This window comes from Panthera onca, chromosome X, assembly GCF_046562875.1.
Source record: "Panthera onca isolate mPanOnc1 chromosome X, mPanOnc1 haplotype 2, whole genome shotgun sequence".
Lineage (NCBI taxonomy): Eukaryota > Metazoa > Chordata > Mammalia > Carnivora > Felidae > Panthera > Panthera onca.
Window position 1 is genome coordinate 20,304,783 of NC_138357.1, and position 11,901 is coordinate 20,316,683.

The window sequence follows — 11,901 nt, forward strand, 5'->3', positions numbered from 1 at the left end:
AATCTAGCCGGCTGCCATTGTGGGAAGCAGCACCAAACAGCAGAAGCCGAAATAAAAGACGAGGTGAGTAAGTGTCAGGAACACAGACAGATGTCTACGTGGGGGAAGAGGAATGAAATACCAGGTCCTAAGTGACTTCTTCAAGGGTGGAGCTTGGCAAGAGGCCAAGTTGGGACTGAGTCAAGCACCCCTTATAGGCTTCTAGCTTCAGGGCAGATCTGGTCCCTCAGTGTAGTCCACAGGTGTCGACAAGCAAGCACACCTGGCTAATGTGGGGGTGTTGACAGGGTGCGCGAATGAGACGTCTTGTGACGGGGCAATTAGCCTGAGTGATAGCTCACATGACCTTGCGTCTTGCTAACCAGTTAGAAGCCTTTAGAAGTTCGTGATTCTTTTTCATTTTTGAATCCGGCTTTAACTAACACATGATGGGACAAATTCATTACAGAAAGATTAGAAAATTCTGGCAACAACAAAAAAATGCAAATAAAATCCCATCACTTAGGTTTCAACATTTGGGTGAATATTTTATACATTGATATACTACTTTCTTATGGATCCCCAAACTTGACACATGCCTCCCCCAATCCATTTAATTTGGAATAGTTTCCTGAATATAATTTTAAAAGATTTTCTGTTCAGTCAACACAGTTTCTCCACAGTAACCCTAATACGTTGCCTTTCATGGCCTCTTATTAAGTAGATGTTTTAAAAGGCATTATTCTTAAAGGCTTCTTTATAGAGTTTCTGTGAAATTCACAACCTGTCAGAACAGGGTGGCTTCCAACCGGCTCAGAGCCCTGCTGGGCGACATACTGAGCTCTCCTTCTAAATGCAGTCAAACTGATTCTAGGAAGGAAGAGACAGGAATGGAGAGACCTTGGAGTTGTAAGCAGGAGGGAAGTGTGAGTCAACAGTATAGTCAAAAGGTGAGAAAAAGTAAAGTTAGGAAAAAACAGCGTGACCATGAAAGGAAAGAGTGAATCAAAGGAATGAGTTTTGGGTGTTTATCTTTCTTGTCCTTCATACACCTAGACATCAGTTTTTTCTTTACATTTAAGGACAGCCTGGTGTAATGAAATGAGCTCAGTTCCAGCTCTGCTTTTCAGAAAGCCCTTGGGCAAGTCTCTTCCTTGCTCTGGATCCAAATCTCCTCACTTATAAAATGAAGGGGCCAGACTATATGACATCTAATGGTCTCTCTTGTGTCCTGAGTGTCTCCTATTGCTAGATATATAATTGCTAGATATATACAGAAGGTCTGTTTCATTGACTTCAAGTTTAAAAGAAAACTCCAGTTACCACTTGGAATCTGGTTGTGCATCATGTACACCACAGGGATTTAGTGCTAAAGCATTACATGGAAACAAACAATTATAATTGTTTTAATTACCCAGAGTACCTAGCAATTTCGACAAGACTTGGGAGCACTGTCTTGAGAATGCTATTATTACATTGTCACTTTTCAACAGCCTTTCCAATATAGGCATGGTAATTTCAGTGTCCTAGGAGTGGGGGCAAGATTGCTATTAGGGAGGTACCCTAGGATTTTTTTTTTCTTTTTTTTCCTTTAGTGTGAAGGGTAATTCTGAGCAATGAGACACCATCCAGCAAAGAGTATGAATCAGATGCAACCTGTCTAGATCATCGCCAGGCCTGCATAAGGCCTCAGGCAATGACATCATCATTCCCTTGTAGCTTCAAAAAGGTGTCTGCCAGAAAGTATCAGGTACCAAACTAGCTCTCTGATTCCAGAGTTCTCTTCCAGACATTAGTTTGGTCAGTATCAATATGGCTGTGGGTAAGGAGGGTGGAAGTTGGGCAGCTGCTCCGTTTGATTCTCCCAGACCCCTCCCCACCCCAGGACAGCCACGTGGGCTGGAAATCTTTCTGAGCAGTTTAATCCTAAGCAACTTCAAGCCTTCCATCTATCACACACGCAGTACTTTGAACTGCTTTGTGTTTTCAGAAATAAAATAAAAACCACTTGTAACTTGGTGTGAATTTCACACATGCACAGGCAAATACAAGGATTAGGTTCTCTCTGCTTACCCCCACCAGGAAATCTTAAATACCCAGTTAAAACTGGGCTTCCCTCCAGGGTTTATTGCTGAGCCTATGGGCTCCTTGGAAAGGGCCTTGGTTGACTTCCTACTTATTCTTTGTTCTCTGATGTGTCTAACTACACCTTGCTCTACACCAGATGCTAAAAGACCAGACTGCCTGCAGAGAGGGCTCCATTTTAGAATGAACTGCTCCTACCTGGTAATTAGCCTCTTACCACTTTTAGTGGTTCTTTTTACTGGGAGTTCAACACCCAAGAAGGGTCACAGCTTGGCCAATAATTTCTTCTGCTCTGTCCTGAAGGATATCCATTTCCTAGTTTCCTGGGTGGTCCCCAGTGCAAACTTTGAAATCGTGCTCAACTTCTTTCTTAGAAAACTGGTTGCATCTGACTCTGTTGGTAAACGTGTGAGACATGGGCCTTATTTATTTATTTTATTGCAATGTCATGATATTTGCATTTTTTAATGTTTATTTATTTTTGAGGTAGAAAGAGAGAGAGAGAGCGCGCGCGCGCACACACACACACACACACACACACACACACACACACACGAGTGGGGGAGGGGCAGAGAGACAGAGACACAGAATCTGAAGCAGGCTCCAGGCTCTGAGCTATCAGCACAGAGCCCGACACAGGGCTCAAACTCACAAACCACGAGACCATGACCTGAGCTGAAGTCAGATGCTCAACCAACTGAGCCACCCAGGCGCCCCAAGATATTTGCATTTTTAAGGAAAAGTAAAACAGCATTTTGGAAGGAGCAGTCTCAAGGTTTAGTCCCTAAGGTGTTCTGAGATTTTTGGATGTAGTCTGTGGAAGACAGGGAAGGAAAAAGACTTACTTTTGGAGGGGTCCAAACTCTCTGTAAATGAGGTGTATGCCTGTTGCTGTTTATAAACAGCTAGACTGAGGTGAAGGAGTGTAGACCAAGATGCAGAACAAGATTTTCCCACATGGCTGAAATTAAATCAGCATCACTGAAAACATTCTAATCCTGGAACTGTATCAAATGGTACCAAAATACAGAAATATCTCTGGACTCTATTCTACTCAGTACAAATCAGATACTCTCACTAGAAGCATTCTGCATGGTTCTGTGTTCCAAAATGGCATTCAGAGTTCAGTATGTAACGAGGAAAAGGAGAGATGGAAATCAGCCATATGGTTGGCCAGAAGGGTCTAGTTCACAATTGTCTACATAAAGATGCTGAGTGGCGATGTGCTTATGCTATCCTTGACACAACTGATCCCCAGCCAGTTCGAGAGTGGGTGATTGGGGGAAGTTGCGAATGGGATAATACACAGGAAAGCTCTCAAGATGCACCATAAAAACCCAAAAGAACATTCCAACTGGGTGACTTTAGAAGGAATCAGAGAACACATCAGAGACGAGTGTCAAAAACGTATTTTGTTACTGTACGTCAGCAGAAAGCTTTTGATAATGACAAGCTGTGATTTTCCTTCCAGACTGGTGCAAAGGGTAGGGAGTGTCAAAGGAGGGGCTCAAGTATGTGCAGACATGGGTGAGGAATGTTCCAAGCATCCCCACTCTCAGATAGGTGGGTATGGGAAGAATTCAGTAGCAAGGAGTGGTGGGAGGTGAGGGCAGCAAGCTGGCAGGAGAGCCCCTTCTTGTACACGTGGTCGGTGGGCCAACTGACAAAGGAACAAATGTCGGGGATGAGAAGGGTGATGCAGAAGGTGTATAAAAGGCAGCAAAATGTAGCCTAAGCTCAGCCATGGTGTAAGCAAACCTGACCCTGGCAGAAGGCAAATGGGGGGCCAGGCAAAGAGAACATTGGGACCTCCAGGCCCATCATGCTCCCTCACCTCCCCAAGCCCTATGGCACCGGCCATGGAGATACGTCTCACACCCCACCTCCTTGTCCGCCGAAGTCCACGCTGCCATCTATCGTTTCTCACTCAAACTGCTGCAGCAGCCCCACCTGCTCCACCTGTTCCTTCCTCCCTTGTCCCTCAAAGTGTATCAACAGATCGACAGCCAGACCGGTCTCCCCTGGGAGCTTGTGAGAAATAAATAGATTCTTAGGCCCCACCTCACACCTGTTGAATCTGAATCTGTATTTTTTTTTTAAGTTTATTTATTTATCTTGGGAGAGAGAGAGAGAAAGTATAAGTGGGGAATGGGCAGACAGAAGGAGAGACAGAATGTGAAGCAGGCTCCATGCTGTTAGCCGGACGTGGGGCTCGAGCCTACGAACTGCAAGATCATGACCTGAGCTGAGATCAAGAGCAGATGCTCAAAAAAGGGGGGTGGGGCTCCTGGGTGGCTCAGTCTGTTAAGCACCTGACTCGGTTTCAGCTGAGATCATGATCTCATGGTTCGTGGGTTCGAATCCCGCATTGAGCTCCACACTGTCAGTGGGATCCTCTCTCCCTGTCTCTCAATGCCCCTCCCCTGCTCACTCTCCCCGTCAAAATAAATAAATAAACTTTAAAAAAATTAAAGAAAAAAAAGTCGGCTGCTCCACCAACTGAGCCACCCACGTGCCCCCCCCTTTTCTTTAAAGTTTATTTATTTTGAGGGAGAGAGGGAAAGTGTACCTGGGGAAGGGGCAGAGAGAAGGACAGACAGCCGAATCTGTATTTTAGCAAGATCCCAGTTGATTCATATGCACTTGACAGTTTGGGAGCCTCTGCCCTAACCTCTGCCAGGATGGCATTCCTGAAACCCAGGTCTGACCATGTCAACTTCCACTTAACACCAGCGGTCCCCACCTCAAACCCTGCCTGCAGGAGTATTGCCTCTCCTGGCAGCCCATCTTGGTAAGGCTCCCGCCCACTTTTCCAGTCACTGCATCTCACTTGCTCCGTTAGGAACACCTCACTGCTGGCAGTTTCGTTCACACCAGGCTTTCTAATCTCCTCTGCCTCTGACGTCCTTCATCTATCCTTGTCTTCACCTGGCTAACCCCAACTCTTGTTTCCTCCCTTGGAATAGGCGTCTCCTCCAGTAGGAATCCATTGCGCTATGCCCTTTCCATCTTTCTGAGTCAGGTGCCCAGTGGATGTGATTTCTTATTACCCCCTGCTTACATACTTCCACAAGGGCACTTAGCCCTAACTACTGCAGTTACCTGTTGATGTGCCTGCCTTGACTGCCAGCCTGTTATGTATTCCTTCGTGGTAACGCCTGCACCCGTTTCGCCGCAGTATCCCTGGAGCCGAGGAAAGTCACTGGCACAGAATAGGTGCTCAATAATGTGTGTTGCATCAAAGAGAGAAGGGAAAGGTCACAAAAGAGTAAAGGCAACATAGAAGGACAAAGGCAAGGGCATCAAAAGTAAGCCTGGAGTGTGGGTGGGGGTGGGGGTGGGGGGATTACAATAGAAAAACAAAAAGAGTTGGGTACAGAGAACACAAAATGGAGAAAAAACATGCTAAAGGGGAGGTGAGGGAAAGCTTTTAATAGCTTATTAAGGAGAAAGCTAAAATTGATGAAATTCTCTTCCTGTTTTTTTTCATGTGGCTGTTACGGTTGGGTCTTACCTATGGAAATGTGGAATCAGACTGTTAACATGCCTGAAAGGCAATTCCATTCACTTGCCAATGAAGGAATGATCAACAGGCACTGGTTTCTCTGAGGGGATACTTATAGTTACGTGTGCAATCGTTAATACTCCCTGATCTTGAATATTCAAATAAATGTTGCCCTTATCAAAACAGACCCCTTGGGTGATCCATATGCCGATAGCTAGATGTCCATACATTAGGGTTCGTCCAAGACAGTCCTGGTTTTATAGTCACCTGTTGTGACAATATAATAATTACTAGTACCAGTGGGGTGCCTGGGTGGCTCAGTCAGTTGAGCAATTGAGTGTCAGACTCTTGATTTTGGCCTAGGTCGTGATCTCACGGTTTGTGAGATCGAGCACTGACAGCATGGAGCCTGCTTGAGTTTCTCTCTCTCTCCTCTCTGCCACCCCCCCCCCCCACACTCATGCGCATGCTCTCTCTCTCTCTCTCTCAAAATAAATAAATAAATATTAAAAAAAATAATTACTACTACCCCTGTCAACCTTCAAAAGTGTGCCAGTTTGGATGATAAAATAATCCTCATCCTACAGGCAACACTTCTTGAGCTCTTCCTACAGACCAGATATTATGTAAAGTACTCAACCTCAATATCCTCATTTGATGCTCTCTATGAATTTTTAAAAATTGAGATGCAATTTACATACCACAAGATTCATCCTTTTAAACTGTACAGTCCAATGGTTTTTAGTATACTCACTGTGTTGTGCAAACATCACAATTATCGAATTCCAGAATATTTCCATCCTTCCAAAAAGAAGCCCCATACTAATTAGCAGTCATTCCCCATTCCACCCAGTCCCCAATCCCTATGGATTTGTCTGTTCTGGACATTCATATAAATGGAATCATAGAATATATGGCCTTTGGTGTTTGGCTTCTGACAGTCCTGTTTTAGAATTAAGGAAACTGAAACTCAGAGAGATTAAATAGCCTGCCCAAGATCACCCCTCTAGCAGACAGAGGGCAGAACTAGACCCAGGTGTGTCTGGTTCCAGGACCCACATTCTTAGCCACCATGATGTGGTGCCTCCTAATATTTATTGTAGGTACTCAGCACATTCTTGGAACTCTTTTTTGGCCTTCTGTAACTGGGCACATTCTTTCCAAAATGCCTCACAAATCTTCATTATTTCAGAGTGGATTTAATGTTTGGAAAGAGCCAAAGTCATAAAGACCAGATATGGTAACTAAAGTGGGACATCAAGCTGGGTCACTGCTATGGACTGAATCGTGTCCCACCCAAGTTTATATGTTGAGCCTCTAACCCCCAGTGTGACTAACGTGATTGTATTTGGAGATAGGGCTTTTAGGAAGTAATTAAGGTTAAATCAGATCATAAGAGTGGAGTCCTGATCCAATAGGTTTGGTGCCCTTATAAGAAGAAGAGAGGGGGCGCCTGGCTGGCTCAGTTAGTTGTGCTTTCTTGAGCTCAGGGTCATGAGTTCAAGCTCCAGGTTGGGTGTGGAGGTTACTTAAAAGTAAAATCGAAGAAGAAGAAGAAGAAGAAGAAGAAGAAGGAGGAGGAGGAGGAGGAGGAGGAGGAGGAGGAGGAGGAGGAAGAGGAGAAGGAGAAGGAGAAGGAGAAGGAGAAGGAGAAGGAGAAGGAGAAGGAGAAGAAGAAGGGAGTTATCTTTCTGATATGTGAGGACACAGTGAGAAGGCAGCCATCTGCAAGCCAAGAAGATAGGTCTCACAGAACCTGACCTTGCTGGTGGTACCCGGATTTCAAACTCCCAGCCTTTAAAACTAAATGAGAAATAAATTTTTGTTGTTTAAGTCACCCAGTCTATGGCATTTTGTCATGGCAGCCAAAGCTAATACAGTCATATTTGGGGATAAAAAGAGAGACAGAACCATAACGTCAAAAGAATGAGTGATTATCATCTGTGACTTCAAGAACAATTTCCTGAGGGGAACATGAGAAATAGTTTGAATGTGGAGTCAGCACTGGAAACAGGAAAAATATAACAACTATAAGAAAAAATTAAAAATACTGATTATGCTACTGTTAATAATATGCTGTATTTTGTTTCAGTTTATCCTTTTCTGAAACCTTAGTTGTACAGTCTATATTTTTTAAAGTCCACACAAAATATATAAATACATTAGAATCTCCTTATCTATGTGGTCAAAGGTGGTTGTTAGTTAATTGATAACGTTTGTCAAAGCAGAAAATCAAAGTACACACACAGACACCTTAAGCTTCTAATTTTTTAAAAATATTTAATGTTTATTTATTTTTGAGAGAGAGAGAGAGCACTCGAGCAAGAGACAGCCAGATAGGGGGAAACAGAGAATCCCAAGCAGGGTTCTTGCTGTCAGCACAGAGCCTGACACAGGGCTCAAACCCAAGAACTGTGAGACCATGACCTGAGCTGAATTCAAGAGTCAGACGCTTAACCGACTGAGCCACCCATTTGCCCCAAGCTTCTAATTTTGTTTAAGATTTTGTTTTTTTAAGTAAACTCTATACGCAACGTGGGGCTCAAACTCACAACCCTGAGATCAGAGTTGCATGCTCCACCCACTGAGCTAGCCAGATTCCCCTGAAACTTCTAATTTTGACATAAAACATATACATTGTTATTCATATGCCAGTCTTTTGCTGTAGGGTCAGAGCTTTTTTGAGTATGGACTTCTGGTTCTCTTTGTCTTTCTTCCATAAACCACACCAATAACTCATCATCTATGATTTTCAGCATTCACTTATTTAATGTGGAAAAACAACATAGATGCTTGCAAAGCAATTTGAGTACAGAATCCTTCCGGATTTTTCTCCTGCAATATTTTACTGCTGTCATGTGCAAAACTAATATGACAGCACATTTTTGGGGGTTCCCCCTTTACTGAGTTTTTGCAAAGTGATGAACTTAGTTTTCACAGAAACAATTCTTGCTTTCAGTGTTCATAATTCCTTGGTGTACATGCCATTTAATTTGTGTAATTATAATGAGTAGAATGATCAAAAATATGCTCAAGAAAATAATTATTACGCATGGAACTCAATTGATGGGTGTAGAAGTACACAACCATTAGAGCAGTCTACTAGTCATGAACGTTCATCGTGACACAGGCATCTGCCAATGTGTTAAAGAGGGAATGTAAAGCATTCTCTGTGCATCATCAAGTGGAATTTCATTAAGAGAGTTTCTACTGTCCTTGCTCATTTAAAAAAAAAAATCCAGGGGTGCCTGGTTAAACATCTGACTTTGGCTCAGGTTAGGATCTCATGGTTCGTGAGTCCAAGCCTCGAATGGGGCTCTCTTCAGTTGGCGGCAGAGACAGAATTAATTAATTAATTAATTAAATCCACTGCTTAATCATTAATCGCTTAAATCATATGACATACCAGGCACCGTACTAAGCCTTTGGCGTGAATTATCTTGTTTAATTCTCACAACTCCATGAGATAAATCTATTTTTTAAGCTTATTTATTTATTTTGAGAAAGAGAGAGAGAGAGAGCGAGCATGCACACGCATGTGCGCACATGAGCAGAAAAGGGCCAGAGAGAAAGGGAGAGAGAGAATCCCAAGCAGGCTCGTGCTGTCAGCGCAGAGCCCGAAGCGGGGCTTACTCCCACGAACCATGAGATCATGACCTGAGCCGAAATCAAGTCTGACGTTCAACAGGCTGAACCACCCACGCCCCCCGAGATAAGAGTACCATTATCTCCATTTCACAGCTGAGTCAACTGAGGCTCCGGAAGATTCAGTAACTTGCCCTAGTCCACACAGTGACTAATTGTTCTTCCTCCTGAAAGAACTGTCTTACTAATGTATAGGAATCAAGTTAATTGTTCGGATCCATTCATCTACTTATTCAGCAAACATATATATATACTTCCAGGTAGTCAAACACGTGGTTTCTGTTTTCAGGTACCTGGAAAAGGCAGGTAAATCTGCGAGGTAAAAGATTTTCCCCAATTCATTCAGCTAATAAGTGAGTAGAGCACGATTACAATTCAGGTTTGATGTAGCAAATTGTCACCTGACAGCTCTGGGGGCCTAGAAGCTTTGGCAGGTTGTTGGGTACAGATAACTACCTTGAACATTTGTTGTTCCCATGAGAAGAGGAGTTTGGAGCTCCCCAGAAATCAATGCCCAATGATTAAAACACAGTTTGTAAATTGGAGACTGTAAATAGAAGTTCTAAAACAAGTTTTCAATTGTGTATGTATCTATCTAATCCTTGAACAACACAAGAGTTAGGGATACTGACCCCTTTACACAGTCAAAAATCCATCTCTATCTTTTCACTCCTCCAAAACTTAACTACTAACAGTCTGCTTACTGTTGACTGGAAGCCTTACCAATAACACAATCAATTAATACATGTTTTGTATGTTCTCTGTATTCTATACTGTATTCTTACAATAAAGTAAGCTAGAAAAAAGAAAATGTTATTAAGAAAATCGTAAGAAAGATAAAATACATCTGTAGTGCTACACTGCGGTATCGTACTGTATTTAACAAAACAAATCCATATACAAGTGTACCCATGCACTTCAAACCTGTGTTGCCCGGGGGTCAACTGTATACACATATATATGCTTTCAAGTATTTATTTTTGAGAGAGAGAGAGAGAGAGAGAGAGAGAGAGAGTTTGCACACATGCGTGCATGTCAGGGAGGGGCACAGATAGAGGGGGGAGAGAGAGAATCCCAAGCAGGCTCCACGCTCGACATGCAGCCCAATGCGGGATTTGATCTCACAACCGTGAGATCGTAACCTGGGCCAAAATCAAGAGTCAGACGCTTAACCTACTAAGCCACCCACGAGCCCCTATAGAAAAAGTTTTCTTTTTAAGATAAACGCTGTTCTACTGTAATCCAAGGGGGAGGGTAAAACAGGATTCAGGATTGTAGTTCCAATTCCTTGAGGGGGGACCGGTAGTAAAGAATTTAGATCCACTCAAGAGCTTGATCAGAACGTTGAAGTGTCAGTTTAAACACAAACATGGAATGCAAAAGAGAATCAAAAGTCCAGAAAAGAAACAGAGAAGTCCAGAAAAGAGAAAATAGAAAAGTTGCATAGAAAGAGATATTATGAGAAAAATAATCGTAACCTAAAAATTGAGGAATTGGATTATCATGGTTGAAAAACATTAAAGCCTGCATGTTGAGACAGAACCAAGCCCTTACCTCTTATGCAACACGTTCCACAAGGCTGGCCAATTTCGAGGTACATTATGGAGGGCTGAAGGGGAAATGCCTCTCCGGAAATGGGGGTGGAGAGCCCGAGCCACGTGAGCGCCTGACCTCCAAAGGCATAAATGCCAAAGGCTTTTAGAGCCAATTGGCAACATGTGTGGGGATGGAAGACTCAGTCGATTACTCTTATAAACATGGTATGGGATCTTACGGAAGAAAGCAAAAAGGAAGCCCTGATCGGAATCCTTACAAGAATGGCTATATATTTATTCCTTGTGACTGCAGAAACATTTAAATACACAAACACGTGGGATGTGGCAGCCTTGATGGGGAGGGTTAAATACTCTGGTGGAAAAAAAGAATCAAAAATGAGGAGGAGAAAGGAAAATCTTGAGTTTCCTAAGTTGTTTGCGAAGAAACCAGAGCCTATGACAGAATTTGGTCCTCATGACTGAAATGTTTCTTTGGTGTCGGAAAAAGTATTGCTGTCATATCTCTCTTTAGAAATTCTTCTTTTTTCTTTCTCATAATAAAAATCCCGTGGCAGCTCCTTGTCTGGAGGGCTTTAAAAATAGGAGCGATCTCATCTGTCTGGAATGGTCTGTGTCAGCACTTGCCCTAGGCAAGGTTGCCACATAGGCAAAAACTCCCCCTTCCCTCCTCCCTTCCAGACGTCCCCCTCCTCCACTGCGCCCCAATGCCCTTCATGCCCTTGCACCCCCCACTCTGTGTGGGCTGACCCCCTCTTCCCAGACCGCAGCTCCAATGTGACCTCCCACATAAAATCAAACCCCCTCTCCCTCAAGCTTTCTCCAGGTGCTGGGGATGCAGTAGGTTTTACCCCTGGCGGCCTATTTGCATTTTAAAATAGGACCCTGGCTGACCCACATGAATCTCGAGCTGGTGGTGGAGCTTTGGACAGTGTAACTAAGTAGAGAGAAGTCCAGGGGAGAGGGGAGCATTTGGGGTCGCCGGGGGGGAGGGGGTGGGGTAGGTCGCCTTCCTGGAAGCTATTAAATCCCAGATGTGGGCCCCTGCTCCGCGTGGCACTGCCTTGAGGGAGAGGGTAGGGGGTGGGAGGAGGGTGGCTGGGCTCTCTGACCTCTCAAGGTTGCCGTAAATTC